Source organism: Aotus nancymaae, unplaced genomic scaffold (genome assembly GCF_030222135.1).
Source record: "Aotus nancymaae isolate 86718 unplaced genomic scaffold, 86718_ANA_hifiasm-v0.15.2.pri h1tg000033l, whole genome shotgun sequence".
Lineage (NCBI taxonomy): Eukaryota > Metazoa > Chordata > Mammalia > Primates > Aotidae > Aotus > Aotus nancymaae.
In genome coordinates this window covers 36,549,278-36,569,761 of record NW_026988447.1, presented here as the reverse complement: position 1 = coordinate 36,569,761, position 20,484 = coordinate 36,549,278, and positions in this window count along the sequence as shown.

Sequence of the window (20,484 nt, the reverse complement as noted above, 5' to 3'; positions counted from 1 at the left end):
ACACGTTTATATAAATAAATAGTATATTTACATAAATATAAAATGTCATAGATTTATAAAACAGAAAGAGAAATAGGAAAAGAGAAAGTGAGAGATCAACAGCCTACAATCTTGTCCTTTAAAAAGTACTCGTTTCTGGAGTTCAGAAAGCAATTACCATGAAGAACAGTGTGCCAGGCCAGCAAACACTGTGTGGCGTGTGGTGAGGTAGATGGGAGCACCTGCAGAACTCTTTTTACTTAGGTTCAAAACAAGCTAAGGCTTAGAACCAAAGCAGGCTGAATGATTCAATTTTTCTTGGCTTCTCAGCTCACAAACACAAATCCTATAGCTCTAGTAGGAAAGAAGGATGATAAAAATCTACACATAAACATTAAACAAAAGATTAAGAGAATCCTATGGCTAGAGAACTGCTCCATGGCTAGTGCCTTTCTTCTGAGCATTCTCACCAAGGCATCTCCTGAGTAGAAGTGCAGTCTAGCTGTCCATCTGACTGTCCCAGCCACATGGGACAGAGCATGTGGGGAGAAGTGACAAAGACAGAGGTGAATGTGCTTTCATGAAGTAGCTGTAGTCTAAGACCCTGGCTATGTCTTCATACCTTAGAGAATATGAGTTCAAACCATAACCATCATTCTGTATGCTCTGAACCCTAATCTGCATCCTTGAACTTGACAGATAAAGCACAGTCTTTCTCCTTGAAGGTAACATGAAGGAGGCAACAGAACAAGGTGATGAAATTGTCCTGTTTTACTGGGGCCTGATATTGACAAAATAATTGAAAAAATATTACTATGTGATAGAGTGCCAAATTATACAATAAAATACTGGTGAGAGGATGGATATTTAATCTTCAAAGGGAAAAGCCTCAAAGGAAATAGTGAATGAAATTTAAACACTATAATCTTTTGTTTAGTTCTTAGGCAAAGAAATTTACACTGTAAATAAAAACAAATATATTCTCTATCTTTCTCATGTTACAAAAATAAATTGTGTAATAGCAAACAGCATATCTTTACAGACCAACAGAGTATACACTTTAGCTTATGTTGAAGAAAACAATTACTTTACAAATGAATTTGCTAAACTCCAATTTCCAAAAAGCATCTGACTTTGTGCAGGAAAAAATTATAGGTTTCAAAATGAGGTAGGAGGAAAGTGAGTACTGGAGGACCTCTCTCAGCCTCTCTTGCTTTGTCTTTCATTCTCTGTCACCTGCTCCTTTTTTTCTGAATAGGCTTGTCTTGTTCCTGGAATGCCAAGGTCTTAAGTTAGATTTCAGGCCTAGAGAAAATCTGTACACAACACATTATGAAATGTCTTCAAATAATTGTGGCTTTAACCCATATATGCTGACACAAATTAACAACCAGAAACAAGTGATTCATTATCTATGAACTAATGTTTTCAGGCTACAAATTTCTTCTTTTTTTAACATTTAGGCAGGTTTTATAAACTATTTTGCAAATTTAAAAATAATATTTCAGAAGATTTTGTCTACATATACTTTATGCACGTGTCTTTAATATTTTACTCATTGTTGGTAACTATTATATTGGATCCATTTCTGATAAATTGTTTAAACTAAAAAGAGATTAAAATATGTAGTTTGTTTCCATAGTGAGGCAGACCATTGCTGTTTTATTCACTTGAATGTATACATACCTCTTTAAATACATAATATTATGATCAGAAACTGTATCATGGGTATTGGAATAATTTGTTACACAGTAATATATAACTAATACACTAAGATATAAATTTTTTATTGTACCTTATAAGGTATATTAGATAACAGAATACTTCATTATAGTTTATATTAGTTTTTAGAATCCAGAGTTAATTGGAAGATAAATGTGGGGGTGTTTGTGATGCATAAATATGCCAACTATATGCTTAACACATGGGTTGTTTTTTTTTTTTTTTTTTTTTTTGAGACAGGGTCTCACTCTGTCACCCAGCCTGGAGTGCAGTGGTGCAATCTCAGCTCACTGCAGCTTCTGCCTCCTGAACTCAAGCAATTGCCTTACCTCAGCTTCCCAAGTAACTGGGACTACAGGAATGTGTCACCACACCCAGCTAATTTTTTTATTTTTTGCAAAGATGGGTTTTTGTCATGGTGCCTAGGCTTGTCTCAAACTCCTGAACTCATGCAATCCACCTGCTTTGGCTTCCCAAAGTGCTGGAATTACAGGCACATATGTTATTTTTATGCATGGTTTGTTCATATTCTAATGTAGTTTGTATTATTTTAGAATCATCATATATGACAATTGAGTTTTGCATATTGTTTTAGAATAGTTCCATTCTATCTATACTCAGCAATTGTTCAGTAATTGATAACATTTGAGGAAACAACCATTAAAAACCTTATATTTTATAAAGTCTTTATTTCAAAACTTATATGATATAACTTAAATAAGAGTTAGCATGGATTAATGACCAGCTTTCAAATACATCTAAAGATCAATTTATTTTAAGGTAATATCACTTCCTCTATTTAGGGTTGTTTTGTTTCGTTCCAAGATAATTCACTCCAATTCTGAATACTAATTTGAAGGTTTGAATGCATTGTCGTGACATGTGATGAATTCAAACATGTGCATGCTGCCTTGCTGAAACATAAGAAACAGTATATATAGCAATGATATTTAAAATGCACAGCTTATGTTGGACTCTGTGACAACTAAGTGACAATGATAGATCCAAATGCAATCCCGACTTAGAGCGTCAATTAGGAAAATGGCAAAGGCCTTTCTAATGTTATAAATTACTCTGTGAGTGCCAGTAACAAAAGCTTTCACTACCAGTAATTTTGCATGATTTTGGTTTGGGGAAAAGATAGCTGATGAGGATAAAACCTTATATTTATTCAGCTAAAAAATATTTCTCACTAGATATATAACTGTGACCATGATCTCAACAGCTTCTATGACTCTGAAATACACTTATGCCAAACAGAGTTCAGATTTAAGTCACACTTTGCTGTCTTTAAATGATAGCAATAATATTTTTGAGATATTAATATCCAAGTTGCCAGCATTCACATAGCAGGTTATTTTCTATGAAAAGACATCTATGCATGTCTTGATTATTAGTTACATCAGTTACTGACTATGACAAGTGATCCATTTTCTGTTTATTGCAAGATTAGTTGTCTGTTTGCAAAGTCGTAGAATATAGTGTCAGTACTATACTCTGTTAGCGTCAGACTTTCAGGAAACACTTTTTGAAATGTCTTAGAATATAGCAGCAGTACAACACTGTTAGCTTTAGACTTTCAGGAAAGAATTCAGAGCTTACATTTTACTTTTTGTGACAAAAAAGTGGCAGTCTCTTATTTGTAAAGTACTTTATGTTGCCTTTAACATATGTTTCGTTTCTACATTTCTTATTACTTGTAGCATGATATATTGTTTGCTGACATGTGTTAAAATATCAAGCATCCCTCAAATAATTATACTTGTAAATCCATTACTATCTGATCTTTCTACCATTGGTTCTTGAGTCTGATCTTTACACATGAAAAAATTTAGGGATTAGTGACAATTCAATACTTTCATTTTCTGTGGATTCATAAAATTTAAAGTTAAAAAACATCTTAAAGAATATACATTTTAAGCCCTTCATTTTACACCGAAGGAAACAAGAACTCAGAAGTTAAGTGACTTCTTTGAGGTTGGTAAATTGGAAACTTCAACAATGTCACAAAAAGTCAAGATCCACTAATAGACCAAATGCCTTTTTGGAAGATAGTTAACCTTATACATAATTGCTTTTCCATCTCCTCCGAATATTTAGTACTTTGAGTCAACCTCCATTCAGAAAAATAAAAACTACTATATTACAGATATTTCAAGCAGAATGATGTTTAACTCAGGGAATTGATTGTAAATGTGTTGGAAGGTGCTGGAAGGGCCACTATTGATGGGGGATATTGACAAAAAAAAAAAAACAACTCGCTTTTTCCTTCTTTCCTCCAGTTGCTCCCGTTAGGGAACCTTGAAAACTCCAGATGACAATACCAAGCGATCCATAACAAATGATAAAGGTTGATTGGAAAGCTGACAGCCAAAGCCAGAGATGAGATAGTTGAAAGAAGTACTTCTAATTCCAGCAAAAGTAATGCATGTTCTGTGCTCTCACATTTGGATGTGGCAATGCCAAGAAAATGATAAGACTTTGCATAAAGGGACTTTCTTCATTCAAGAGCAACTATCGGGGGGAGGGGCTTCAAGTGCTTCAGTGAGTTGGAGAAATGCATAGCCTGATTTTTTTTCCACAGCCTCTCCAAATGAACAATAGGGGTTTTCCCTAAATTCTTTTTTCCCCTAAATATATTTTTTTCCCTAAATTCCTGACACCAAAAGAGAGATTCAGCATTGTCACTAGAGGGCATTGCATCTACGGAAGGGAAAGAGCTGGTTCCTCTACTCCATCCCCTCACATTCCAACTCCTGTGACCAGGATTACTCAAAATATAGCACCTTTGCTGTTAGTTATTTCCTCACTGAGCAATAAAGACAAAAATTACCTTAACAATTAAACATAAGATGCCCATCTCAGTGTTGATATATATATTTTTTTCTTAATTTCTTAGATAGGACCTTTTTTTTTTTTTTGAAATGGAGTTTCACTCTTGTCACCCAGGCTGGAGTGCAATGGCACAATCCTGGCTCACTGAAACCTTGACCTCCCAGGTTCAAGCAATTCTCCTGCCTCAGCCTTCCAAGTAGATGAGATTACAGGCACAAGCTGCCACACTGGACTAATTTTGTATTTTTCGTAGAGACAGGTTTTCACCATGTAGGCCAGGCTGGTCACGAACTCCTGACTTCAGGCGATCCACCTGCCTCAGCCTCCCAAAGTGCTGGGATTACAGGCATAAACCACTGCATCCAGCCTATGACTGAGACCTTCTATGGGCTTGTGTGTTAGATGTAGCTTCCAGACATCATTGTAGGCAAAGTTACTCACACTAAAATCAAGGTAGTCTTTGTCTTTGAAGGACCCCAAGCTTGCTAGCCTTCTTATTGGAGGTGGAGAAGCTGACTGCCCTGGGTTGATAGGATCTCTTTGTCAGGAGCACAACCTCAGCAGCTCTCTTATACAAAATGATGTATCCAGTTGATACATCATTTCTTCCCAGTTTTGTTGTCTGAGAGCAGCCAATGCTGCCTTTTACTTTTGAACCTCCAAAATAGCTCTCTTAATACTAAGAATCTGAGGGGTCACTACTGTCTGTGACAGCGTGGATTGTTCTAGATTTCTTCAGAAAGAGTTTTTATGCATCAATGTCGAAGAGACTTGTGCTGCCTGCTCTGATTTTCCATACTCTGCCCTACTTTACCTTGTCATATTGCTCCTGTTTTTTTTTTTAATCTCACAACTTAACATATATGTGCAAGTCCTGTCTTCCAGATGCTGACATCTAGTAAGAAACTTGACATATAAGTCCCTGGTAACATCCTCATTACTGAAAAGCCATTCAAGAGCTGTCAGCAACATTGACAGAAGCATTTGAGGATTTGAGAACATAGATAATCCTAATGGCTAACCCTGAAAAAAGTTTATTAAATGCCATCGCTTCTCTGTCTGAGGCCTGACACCTCTCTCATGCAGCGGCACGTTCTCACCACAACTCAGTCTTTCTCTCTCATATCTGGCACATTTCCTTCAATGTAGCACATAGTTTCTGTCATCAGTTTCAAAATATTCTTAAGAACTAACCACATAATCATATTTTAGCAGATGAAAAAAACAGGTCACAGAATCAACCAAAGCACAGCTGCCTTTTGAATGAAATACTCAAAAATCTTAAGAAATGTTTAGTTCTTCAAAGCAGAGTTGAAGGCCAATTTCTTGTCTATGACTTCATGTTACTCCAAAGTTAGCTTACAAATGATTTGTAAAACATCATATCATAAACAATGCATTCGTCTGGGCTCCCCAGCAGTAATATATGAATTCAGAGTCATTTCCTTAACTTTCTTATGACATTCAGATTATATACAAAAAACCATTGTTCAGTTCAGAATCCTAAATTTGAGCGTTTGGCTATCACAGTGGAAGATGTGTCTTGGAAGACATGTGATCTAAAACAAAATGTCACTAAGTGCTGCATCTTACTTTATGGATTTTAGCTGCTGTTTTTCTTTTTTTTAAATAAATAGCCAGATATGACTGTCCACCCAAAGGCAGCTTTTTATTTTTTCCTCATTCCAACTTTGAAGCACAACACAGATGTTCTTAAATTACTCCAAAATACAAATTTCTGCATAAGCCAATTACTGATCTACATGATATTTAACAAAGTATATCATAGGGAAAATTTAGGTAGTTTGTATTGTGCAGCTCATAAAATTTTACTTCTAAATGCACATGAATACACACAAACACACAATAAATGCACATAAATACACACACACACTAAATAAACCTTCTTTTAAAAACTTATATCAATCGTTTCATGTAGCATAAACTTCCTTTCCCTCCACTTTCCATCAATTTTCCAGCCACTCTCTCTCTCTCTCTTTTTTTTAATGTAGAGCAATATGACTTAATCTCAAGTTTATAATATTTTCTATTTATCATTTTCTGGAGCTCAGACTCCCAGGTTCCAAGGAAACTTATTAAAGTATTGTGAAATACTTATTATTCACCTGTTATTAAGGGAAACTTATTAAAATATTCAGCCAACATAAGCAATCTAACTCTGAGGGGTGGAGTGAACTGGATTATTTTACTAGTAATGAGATAAAAATAACATTTTCTTATAATATACAAAAAGGAGATAGCAAAAGACATAATATAAACAGATACTTTCTGGCACAGAGAAAGTATCCTTTAGCAATAAAATTAAGTTTTAAAAACAAACATCGAGAAATTGCAGACTAAAAGACTAAAAATCTTTAATATGTGTATGTAGCAAGAACTAAGATTAGAGAAGTCTGGAACAGTCATTACATGTGAATAAAAAAGGCACCACATAAGAAGAAGCAATTCAACAGAGAGACTCCTCATAACCACCTTCAAGTCAGCATTTTACATTGTATTATGTACAGTTACACCTTTAATAACTATACAGTTAAAATAGATATAGTTCTCATTTCATGGCTAAGGATTTTCAACTTACTTTTATTGTAGTTTTGCAGAGACACGTACATTTTTATGGACCTGTGCATAGACTAAATGGATTCTACCTGACTATTCTAGTCATGATGTGTGATCTAAAGCAGAAAAAGTCAGGTCAGCAGCATGATAGATAAACTGATTCCTGAGCATGGTTTATTTATATGCATGGGTGCACCACCTGTTATACAAACAAAAATGGTAATGCTTTTTACTCTTAAGAGTACAATTCACCCGGGTCATTCTTTCCCCCTCCATTCTATTAGTTTATTTGAAATAATTTGATAAATAATTCAAACATAACTTGTTATCTGGTCTCAATGAGCTCAGGATTTCTATAAGCAGAATCTTTTAAGATAAAAAAGGCTACTAGAAATATATATGGTTGTCGATATACATATATATATATATGATATATACAGCTATATCAAGAAATAATAACCTGAACAGCCAACACAAAGCTAGTAACTTGATAAAGTTTAGTACATAGGATTATTCAATTATAAGCCAATTGACTACTAAAATAGAGTTTATGCATTAACTAATATTAAATTTAAGGCATCTCTGATTTTACTGTTTTGACATATCATAACCCTAATTACCTTTAACTTACAAATAACACAAAGAAATGAAAACATGGGATAAACTTTCAAAGAAGTGTCAGAAACAAAGAAGAAATAAAAGGAATAGTGACCATGACTTTACCTTAGTTTGAGGCATTAGGATTCATTTTAGGTGAGTGTGCAATTAGATTGGATAACCAGGAAGGTTGTATTTTGTCCAACTCAGTGAAACTATTGGTTGGTATTTTGCAAGAATTTGTACTAATTTACCTTTTTATGAGGCAGAAATAAATTGTTTTCTTTTTACAATGCTCTCAATCAAAAGTGATTTTTTAAAAATATGAATAGTTTGCAGTTTTACTTTTGCTCCAAATACAAATTTACTATGATAACCACAATAACTTGAAAATTTGATACCTTAATTTATTTCATGTCTCTTTTCTTCTTAGTTTACATTTCTTTTGAATGCAGCTCTAGTTTGATTGATAACCACACTATTTAACACTACTTTTAGGAAGTACTTTATCTTACTGCCTAATTCGTCATTTCTGTCTTTCGTTGTAAAACTTGAAAAGTTGTTCCTGATATCAGATAACAAAGGCTCATTACAAAGAAATGGAGCCCTCCCAACACACATATATATTTAAGAAATTATATCCATGTATGAGGAATTTGGATCATATCCATGAGAATACATTTTCATATGCTTTTTACTTACATATTAAGGAAACCAGCTATGTTGGTTTGTCTTCGATTGATCCTGACAGCTTGCAAACTATGTATTCTGCCATCACAGATATTTTACTAAAACACAAAAGAGCCATGTGCTTCCTTTATGTACCAAATCCCAAGGGATAGAAATCGAAACTTTGCAGTGAATCCACAAAAGACGGAATCTCTGCTGTTTTCATAACACCAACATCGATTTTCACCTGCCTGGTAACAACGCCTTGATTTTTCTCCTGTTATTTGCCCCTTCTGTAATGTAGACTGTCTTGTTGGGACTCAAGTCCTGTGAGATAGAAAACCAAACTTTCTGGAGTAATTCCAAAAGAGGAAATCTGTAGTTTGAATTGGGCCAACATTAATCCTTACTTTCCTGGTAATGGTGCCTTGATTTTCTTTTTGTGATTATTTCTTCTACAAAGCTTGTAGCTTCCTTGGGGTAGGGAACTAGTTTGGCTATGTCACTAATACTAGTCAAATCATGCTTTTCCTTCTGGGAATTTAAATTTTGAGGAAAATAACAGGAGAATGGAAAACAATTGGAGTTGTTGAATCCACACTCCTAGATTGCCTACTCTTTATCTCTGGTGAAATCTTTTCATCTTTTGTATATATCTTTTCACCTGAGGATGGATGTGTTACTATAGATTAATTCAAAGGCCTCTATTCACCAAGTTTCTCCCTCCTCCATCTCCCCTTAAGCCCTCTTTTGAAATATTTTATTTTATTTGAGAATCAGAGGTACAGGTGCATCAATTTTCACAAAGGTAGAAAACAAAATCTTAAAATGCATATAAAACTAAAAAGGAGCCTAAGGAGCCAGAGATATTTTAAGTAAAAGATAAAACTTGGGAGATATCACATTGCCTGACTTCAAATTTTACTACAAGACTGTAGTAACTAAACAGTGTGGTACTGGCATAAAAGTAGACACACAGATCAGTAGACTACAACGGGGAACCCAGAAATAAAGCCGCATACCTACAACCAACTGATCTTTGAAATAGCAAAAATTAACCCTGGGAAAAGGACACTCTAGTCAATAAATGATGTTGGGAAAGTTGTCTAGCCATATTCGGAATAATATGACTGGACCTCTACCTCTCATCATATACAAAATTTAGGTCAAGATGGAATAAAACTTAAGCATAAGAGCTGAAACTATAAAAATCCTAGAAGAAAATGTGGGATATACTCTTTGGCACATTGGCCTAAGCAAATAATTTACAATAAAGTCTCCAAAAGTAAATGCAATAAAAACAAAATAGACAAATGGTAATTAATTAAACTAAAAAGCTTCTGCACAGCAAAAGAAATAATCTACAGAGTACACAGGCAAAATACGGAATGGGAAAATTTTTTACAAATTATGCCTCCAACAAAGGACTCATCTAGAATCTACGAGGAACTCAATTCAACAAGAAAAAAAAATTCTCGTAAAAAAGTAGGCAAAGGACAGAAGCAGGCATTTCTCAAAGAAGACATACAGGTGGCTAATAAACACGTGAAAAAAAAATGTTCAACATGGCTAATCATTGGAGAAATATAAATTAAAACCACAATGAGATATCGACTTATACCAGTCAGAATGGCTATTATTAAAAAGTCAAAGAATCCTCTTTTGTAAATTATTTTTATCCCCAGTTAAATTCTCTCACTTTTTAAAAATTCTTTCTGGGGATTAGGTCCTCAGGTTTTACTTTGATTCTAAGAGATATAGGGAATGATTCCAATTAGTTTTCTTGTTCTTTTTCCTTCAGTAAGAGTCAGTTGCTGTTGTCAGTAATCAAAGTCCCCTTATTAATCCATGGTTCATGATGGGAACTTTGTTTATGTCTCCTGACCACGTACAGTAAATTCTGGAAGGTTCTTACTCATCCCTATTCATTTTTATTAGATAATCATTTTGCTTGAGAGGTCTTTCCTGGCTCCTTTCTCTTTATGTGCCTGGCTACTTCTTACCTTTTTTTCTCAGGATTGTTTCCCTTAGAACTCCCTACTCATAACATTTACCTCATCCTCATATTAGAATAGATTGCTCTTCCCAGCTGGGCGTGGTGGCTCATGCTTGTAATCCAAGCACTTTGGGAGGCCAACATAGGCAGATCATGAGATCAAGAGTTTGAGACCATCCTGGCCAACATGGTGAAACCCCATCTCTACTAAAAATACAAAAATTGGCTGGGTGTGGTGGAGCCCATCTGTAGTCCCAGCTACTCAGGAGGCTGAGGCAGGAGAATTGCCAGAGCCCTGGCAGAGGTTGCAGTGAGCCAATATTGCACCATTGTACTCTAGCCTCAGTGACACAGCGAGATCCTCTCTCCAAAAATAATAATAATAATAAAAAAACCACACACAGGAAATTTTGAATATTATAATTATTACCATTTTATTTTTATGGTTACAGTATGACTAGAGCAAGTCTAACTATGAAATCTATATTTACCAGGTAATTTTTTAAGGTAATTTTTGTTTTAAGTTCAATATGTATCTGGAATATTTAGCTGATAGAAATCAAGCCCTTCCCTTCCCCCTACTATCTTTTCTTTAGGCCTAGCCTCCTGATGAAAGTTATATTAACAGTGTTTCTTAAGGAGTCTTTTGTTTGTCCCAAAGGCATTAAGAATAGTAGTTTGTAGTATTTCTATGTTTAGCTCACTTTCCTTCTGTGGATATACAAAAAAAATTCTTGGATTTTGGACGGCATCTTTTCATTTCTGTTGGCTTGCAGCCTCATTTCTAGTGGGCTGAATAAATATCTGTTGTGAAATGCAGCACTGTTCAATCCTTTGCTAATGTGCAGCTAAAAGCTTCTTGAGAGCACAAAGCCATGAACTCATACAAAAGGTGCTTAAATAAAAATGCTTTAAGCATCCCTTGCCCTCTGTCTCTGCAATCTTTTTCGAATTTCTACATTCTTATCCCAGTTTTGAATGAAGCCTGTGAAAAAAATAGACATTTCACATTGACTTTACTCTGTGTCCAAATTCAGTGCTTGAAGAAACATGTCTGAGAGTATTCTGATGAACTTTCCCTTGACATTTAAAATCTGCTAGAAACTACATCATTCCCAAAAGGAGCTCTGCCATTGGGGCTGAAATCTAATTTAACTGTCACAAAATGTAGAATAAATTTGGAGATTAAAAAAAATAGAGATGTATTTATTTATTTATTTTTTTACTCTCTGGTTAGCAATAATATTGTTTCTAAATAGCAATCCTCTCTTCTCAGGCATATGCAATAGGGCCCTGGAGGAAATCCATGTAATCCTTGAAGAAAATAAATGTAACTAGTCCAATCTTATTGAAAAGTAACTCAGAGTACTATGATGTTGGCTTACAGAACAGGCTTATGTGTCTTTAGTGGGACAATGAAAGAGAAAAACAAGAGTATGAACACTAGTAAAAGTTATGTCTCCATCCTTCCATGGATACCAGAGAGGCTGTAAAGCTTCGTGTATGTCCCTGGTAAAGAGGAAACTTGATTTTCATCATCATCTCTGTGGCAAGTGGCTCCTAGATACTAGAATCGAAAAAGACAGAACAACCAGGGGGCAGAGCCAACAATAGTGGGAATGTTGGTAGCTCTGGTTAGGAAGGCCTGACAGTATATCTGTAGTCTGGAGACTTGGCACGTACCACGCAGGCTTGGGAAACCCGGGAGACTGGAAATCAAGGTAATTAACCCCAAACATTTCACATATGAATCATTCTTTGAGTCAAGTAATAATGCTGTCATGGCTTTTCTCAATGAATGGGTTTCAAATAATAAGACTTCCCAATAATTCTGTGACTATACCCTTTGTTTTTTAATATAGATGCCATATATTCATCTTGTTAATTAGGCTTTTGTAATTTCTTGCCATGATGCCAGATTAAGAAACAATATGTAAAATATATTTGGAAGTTATATGCTGTCAAGTTTGCTTTATCTAATAAAATGTTTTTCATATAGTGGAAAGTTTCTGAGTATTTCAAATTTCTATGAAATCGTATTTTTTAAAAAGTTTTCAGCATGTTCTCTCTGATCAGAATAGAAGGTATTAGGAAGAAAGAACTATTTGTTTTTACCACCTGTCTCTACTACAATGAATAATTAATATACATGTGAACATATTAGAAGCTCTCTGTGTTTGATAAACTGAACATAATTGAATGTAGTGGAATTAGAAGTGAGAACAATAGCTCAGCTTAACAACATTTATACATCATATATTTAAACTCTGTACAATATTCTAGGCTCTTTGTTAAGTGCTGGAGAGTGAAATGTAAGAATTTCTATTCCCAAAAAGCTAATTTTTCACTATCTAGCAGGGACGTTAGACATAAAGAGCAAATACTATTACTTTATCAAATATAATAAAAACTATATGTAAGAAAGAAAGCTTGTATATAGGAAATTTGTGCTAGGGAAAGATGAGGTTAGAAAAAACTTCATAGAATAAGTACACATTATGAATAAAGTATAGTAATTACACAGTTAAAAACAGGGTAAGAGTATTTTGGATGGAGGAAAAAAATTGTGAAGAAACAAATAAGCAAAATAGCAATGTGTATTCCTGGAAATATAAATACATCAGCATTGCTTTAATTATAGTGAGCCTGGAGATTATCCTTAAGAGGGAAAAAGCACCAGATTCTGGAGCGTCTTTTATGCTATGATAAGGTACCTTGAGGCCTTTCACAATGGAAAGCTATCAGACTGTGGACCCCTTGAGGGCAGGCAGGCTCTCTTAATTTTAATTTTTATTTTATAAATCCCTTGAGCCCAGTTCAGTTTGTGGCAAATAGATGAGGTACAGATCTTTTTTTTTACTTTTGTTATTTGATTTTTAGTGACTGAAGAAATGGATCACTAGAACAACCATTTTTATTGGAGTGATACCATTAGGTGTATATCTGAAGTCATTCCATTTAACAGTAAAATATAAGATCTTGTAGGAAGTTTTAAAACTGGAAACAGGCAAAACAAATAAAACACTTAATACAGTATTCTTTGAGTGATACAAGATTACAAGATTGCCAATTAAGGCAGTGCCAGGGAGGCGGACAAAGGAAGATGGGTTTGTGACATAAGAGAAAAATAAAGACATGCTATTTGGTACTTTGTGGGAAATACAGAAAGAGAAATAGAAAGGAACTCAAATTTTCTGACCTAAGTAACTGAATTGTTGGAAAAGTCAACAACCAATGTAGGAATTTCAAGGATAAAAGGGCTATGCAGAAAGAAAAGTTCAATTTAGATCATGGTTTAAAATGAGTTGTAGTTAATCCATATCTAAACTCAAAATCAAGTTTTTATTTGATCAGTTAGAATGGAAATCAGAAATTGGAATTTATCCTTTTGGCTCCTGAAAACCCTCACTTCTGTTCAAATGTACCAATATGCAAAGGGTAACGTGACCACTTTGAACCTCAACTATAATTTATGACTTAACTTAGTAGCTTCATGAATATGGAACTAGATAGCTATCTAAAGAGATCAGCTGGATTTTCTGAAAATTGTCAGACACTTCACCGGGTCAAGAAATGTGGACTCTTAACTTTTATGAATAAAAGTAATTAAACAACCCCTCCACAAATGTGCTAGAAATAATTAGGTATTAACTAATTTCTTGCACTGCTATCTGATTTGTTCATTTACTTTTCCATTCAATGCAGTTATTTTAGGAGTTCAACTTTACACTCAGACAATTTCTTCTTGTGTTATATCTCTGTGGTTTGAACTACTTTGTAATTTCAGCAAAGGTACAAACCTATAAACAACTTTAGAGTTCTTCTGTCAAGAGTTTGAAACCACTGTGCAAATTCAAGGAGTGGATGAGGAAAGGACACAGATGATTCAATGAACGGATTAGAAGACAAAGTCTGGGAAAAAAAATGTTAAGTACTTTGAATAGACAGGAGTAACTTCAAGCAATTTAGAAATGCATTGCTGGGGAATCAGAAGTGTTATTTCAGACAATATCGAAAAGAGAGGCTGCCACAAAAGCTCTGGCAGTTATTTTCTTTATTTTTATAAGGATTCGCTTGGATTCTGTTTTGTACCAAGATTATAATATCACATTAGAAACATTAGTCACACTTTATAGAGGCATTTATGGATGAAATATAGAGATATTATTCTAATTTATGTAGACATTTATAGCCCAAAACAAAAAAAACATGCTCAGTTACTAAAGAAGCCCAGTGCAGAGCTGCATAACTTAAATTTGCATTATAATTTTCAATAAACATGAATTTTTGCATAGGAATAGACTTTGAATCAGTAGCAATTATATTTTATTTTTGCATATTTGTCTGAGAAATAGCATAAAAAATTTAGATCTTAAAATTTCTGTTAATAACAACTCAAGCTTGTATGTTATAGCAGAATAGTAAGAATCACATCAATGACAAAAAAAGAATTTGGGATCTAGCAATAAACTTACTGGAATGAGCTTGCTTTTAAGAGAAATAAGCTTGCATTTAAGAGAAATTCTTCTGAGATTCAAGGAGTCCCATTGTTGTCAAAGCACTAAATATTTGAAAAAAATTATCCTTCTTATCATCTACGGATTTGTGCATATGATTGTTAATAGAATGTATGGTCATATATCTAGTTATAAAGGAAATAAACTTAACTTAGATTTTTTTTCTTTCTTTTAATATATCTTTTTCCTCTAATCATCTTCCTATAGCAATAGGAATTTTGTGTACTTTTTGTTGGCATTTCAGGTCCATTTGTGTCTCAGGTGGACATTAAGGATATTTTTCCTTTAAAAATGCTTAAGATTTATAGTGATCTTAGTGCCTCCTAAAGTGTAGCCATACAGTCCAATCAAGAATGTTATAATTACAATTCTTTCTTTGTGCATTAGAACCTCCTTTATTAGCCTGCTTCTCTTGTCTCAGTTTTTAGACATGTCATCTAGAACAGCCCTACTGTGAGTGTGCTCACTGAAGTGGATTTGGGATGCTATATGTTCGTTCATGATGTTTCAGCTCATAACATTTCATAAAATCCTCTGAGATCAATTTTAAAGATGATATAAGTTTAAAAGTCTTCCACACATTCTTCTTAGAAAGCCCTCTGAGCCAAATAAAATTAAAAGAAAACAAAACAAGATAAATCATGGTTACAAACATGTTCTTCAAAATTCTTTAGGACCCCTTACCACCTTACCATCAAGGGCTTTAATATCCAAAACAGACCATTGATTTGTCCATTCAGCCCAACAGAAAAACAGTAGATAAAGGCCTGAAGACCCGGTGGAGCCTGGCACAATCAAGGAACAGAAAGAATAACTAGCATAGCTTAACTATAAAAGGCAAATCCAATAGAGTTTTGAGAACATATTACAGAAGTAGACAGAGCCAGATCATGTCAGGCTTTATAAATCAAGACAAAAAGTCTGCAATCTGAGAAGAGACTGGAAGGTTTTAAGCCAAGAGATAAACTGGAATAGGAAACGAAACATTTTGAAAATATCACTCTGACTTCTGATAGTAAAGGATGGCAGAAAGGCAAATAATGAAGAAGAGAGACAAGTTAAGTGCCTGGTCTCATTTTGGTTGAGGGAGAAATGATGACAGCATGCTCCAAGCTGTGATGAGGGTATTGGAAATGAAGAGAATGGATATAATTGAAATGTGATCACTGGTAGTGTTTAAACAAATATTACCAATGAATTCAAAGTTGGGGCCAAAGGAAAAATCTTCTGTTAATGTCTTGAGCAGTTGCATATATTCATGTCATTTTTAAGATAGCAATAGCTTGCATAATACTAGAGTGAATTTACATGCCTATGACACATTTCAAGTTGAGATGTGAAGTAGGTGGTTGAAAATATTAGTATCATTTCTGCAGAGACCAGGAACAAAGCCATAGATCAGGAACAAATATATTGTTGATATTAAAAGCCACAAAACCTTTTATAGAAAATTTAAATATGAAAACTGTAACACTTGTCTTTTAAAAAATAATTTTCCTTTTAATTTTATATTGTAATAATTTTCTGCACTAATACAGCTATGCAACATATTTTTAAGTGACTGCTTAATACACCGTCATGTAAATGTGTAAAACTGACCTTTGCCAAACTCTTCTTTTAAAAAAATATAGAAAGAATATGTTTTTAAACTATTAAAAGCAATAATCTTGAAAATAATTTGAAGGACATTTTTCAAATTAACAGATAAAGTTGTCTATATTTATCATGCACAACATGATGTTTTGAAGTATAACATATATACCTTGTTGAATGGTTAAATGTGAATAATTAACATATGCACTACCTCACATAGTTATCATTTTTGTGATGAGAACACTTATTCATCCACTCCCTAAGCATTTTTCAATAGTACAATATATTGTCATAATCTGTAGTCACCAGGCTGTACAATAGATCTCTTGAACTTATTCTTCCTATCTAGCTGTAGTTTTGTATCATTTGACCAACAACTCCTTATCCTCATCCCTTCAAGTATCCCAGCCTCTGGCAACCACAATTTTACTCTCTACATCCATGGGATCAATTTTTACAGATTCCATGTATGAACGACATCATGTGTTATTTGTCTTTCCGTGCCTGACTTATTTCACCTGACATAATGCTTTCTGGTTCATTCATGTTGTCATAAATGAAAGGATTTTCTTTAGTATAGCTGAATGGTGTTCCATTGTGTCTGGATAGCACATTTTCTTTATCCATTCATTCATTCAAGGACACTTAGGTCGATTCCATATTCTGGCTGTTGTGAATAGTGCTGCAACAAACACTGGAATACAAATATCTCTTTGAGATACTGGTTTTATTTGCTCTAGATATATACCCAGTAGTAGGATTGGGGATCATATGGTTTTAGCTATATTTTTATTTTATTTTTTTTAAGGAAACTTCATACTGTTTCCATACTGGCTGCACCAATTTACATTTCCACCAACGGTGTTCAAGGGCTCCCTTTTCCTATATCTTCACCAACGTTTGTTATAATTTGTCTTTTTGATATTAGCCATTCTAACAAGAGTGAGGTGATGTCTCATTGTGGTTTTGATTTGCATTTCACTGATAATTAGTGATGCTGAATACTTCCCACATGCCTTTCAGTCATTTGTATGTCTTATTTTTAGAAATGTATATTCAGGTCTTTTGTGTATTTTTAAATTGGGTTATTTGTTTTTTTGATATTGAGTTCTTTGATTTCCTTATATATATTTTGGTCTTTAACCTCTTATCAGACATAAAATTTGCAAATATTTTCTCCATTTTTGTAGACTGTTCCTTCACTCTGTTGATTGTTTTCTTTACAATGGAAGTTTCTTAGTTTGAGGTAATTCTATTTGTCCATTTTTGCTTTTGTTGCCTGTGCTTTTGAGGTCATATAAAACAAACAAAAACATTACCCAGACTCATATCATGGAGCTCTTCTTCTTCAATGTTTTCTTCTAGTAGTTTCATAGTTTAGGTCTTACATTTAACTTTTTAATCTATTTTGAGTTGGTTTTGTATATGGTTGAGATAAGGATCTAATTTCATTATTCTGCAAATTGATACCCAGTTGTCCCAATACCATTTATTAATGAGGTATCCTTTTCCCATTGTGTGTTCTTGGCACCTCAGTCAATTGACCACACATGTGTGGATTTATTCCTGGGTTCTTCTTTTCTATTCTATTCCTCAGTATGTCTTTTTTTTTTATTTTTATTTTTTTTCTGAGATGGTGTCTCACTCTATTGCCCAGGGTGGAGTTCAATGGTATGATCTTGGCTTACTGCAAACTCCACCTCCCTGGCTCAAGTGATTCTCCTGCCTCAGTGTCCCAAGTAGCTAGATTACAGGCATGTGCCACCACACCTGGCTATTTTTGTATTTTTAGTAGAGATGGGGTTTCGACATGTTGGTCAGGCTGGTCTTAAACTCCTGACCTCAGGTGATCCACCTGTCTCAGCCTCCCAAAGTGCTGGGATTACAGGTATGAGCCACCACTCCCAGCCAATAAGTCTATTTTTAATGCCAGTATCATGCTGTTTCACTTACCATAGCTTTGTAGTCTATTTTGAAGTCAGGTAGTATAATCTTTCTAGTTTTGTTCTTTTTGCTCAAGATTCTTTTGGTTATTCAAATTGTTTGTGTTTCCATAAGAATTTTAGAATTCGTTTTTCCCTTTTGTAAAGAATGTCATTGGTATTTTGATAGGGATTACATTGTTTTCAGTAGTATGGGCATTTTATAACATTAATTCTTCCAATCCATGAACACAGAGTATCTTTCCATTTATTTGTGTCATCTTCAATTTCCTTCATCAATGTTTCATGGTTTTCGGTTTAGAGATCATTTACCTCCTGGTTAAATTTATTTCTAAATATTTTAATTTATATATATATATACTATATATATATATATTCTATCTTTCAGATATTTTACTATTAGCATATAGAAATGTTACTGAGTTTTTTTAATGTGTTAATTTTGAATCCTGTGAGTTTACTGAATTCTTTTCCTTAGTTCTAACATTTTTTGGTGGAGTCTTTGGGGTTCTCTACATAAAAGATCATGTTGTCTGCATACCAGGACTATTTGACTTCTTTCTTTCTAATTTGGATGTCTTTTTTTTTCTCCTATCTAATTTCTCTGGCTAGGACTTCCCATACTATATAAGAATAGCTTCAAAACCAAATTTTTCTCAGAGCCTGGTTAATTCTTTTAGGTGATTTTTGTATGTCATATATTACTTTTTCTAAATTAAAGCCAACAAACTAACAAACAAAGTCAATGATAATTTGGGATAAGATATTTTTGTTTCCTTAATCCTCTTAGTTTCACCCAGCTCTGTGTAGCCTGAAGAAAATGGTGTCAAGATCCAGTCTCACATTCTCTCTTCTAGATGACAAAATAATCTAAATCTAAAATAGAACATTCATTTTAAAAGTGGTTCTGAACATTTGGGCAGGTCTTGTGTCCTTTGTAGTCTAGATGACACCTGCTACTCTTGGTTGATTTTGAGATGACAAATAGAGCTGTCCCAACATGTTTTTATAAGATTTTTTATTGCACTGATTTACTCTTTTAAATTGATCTCAAAATCTGTTTAGTTTCAAAATAAAGGATTATCAATGTCATAGATACAATAATGGAAGAAAATGAAAATGCATTATGCCATAAATATTATAAATATGCTATTTGAGAAAATATGCTTTTTGCTAAGATTCATATAATGTAAGCAATTCCTGAAGGGCTTTATGTATCTCTCAGTCTCATTCCTTCCCCATTTTCTTACATTAAAAAAAAACTTCTAAAGTGTTAAATAATTAAAAGTGCAAATATTAAGTGATAGCCTTCAAGTAACATCAATTTGCCACTTTAGAATTTTTTTCAACTACTGTTTGGTTTCTATTAGTTGAGATCAGCCACACACCCTCCCAGTAGCTTACCCTCTCTCCCCTCCTCTTTTACTTCTCTCTCCCCTTAATTTCTTTGTATTCTTTGTGTATTTCCCTAAAAAATATGAACAGGTAGCTTGATAGAGAGGAAGAGTGCACATAAAATATGTCTGTTTATGTAGGGAAGTTTTGCTGTGGTAAAGTTTATAATAAAAATACCATCCAAAACTTTAGTCCTTGTTCTGCAAACACTCTGATAAAGACAGCGTCATCAACTTCTAGTGGTTCCCTGAGTTGGACAATTGTATTGTAAGCTTGGTCACATGTTCTAGAATCTCCTTTCCTTTATAGTCTTGGGTTAGTAATGGACAAAGTACACATTACCCAAATTTCAGAGGCAAAAGTGATACAACAGTCATAAATCTCTAATGGTGTTTAGATAGATACAGAAAAAGACACAGAAGTGTCCAGAGGGTTGAAGCTTGTCCTGACTTTTCTCTGTGTTACCTCCAGGTTTTCTTTCTGACTGTCAGCCTCACTGACCACAGCCACCTCTGTCTCACATGGCTGTGGGCCCACAGGACCAAGAAGCATATAGAGGCAACGCTTTCCATAGACTTTGCTGCCAACCTGGATGGTCTTTGCCTCACTTCCCAGATTTCCCTATGAGATTCCACTTATCCACATGGCCTTCAGAAGGTTG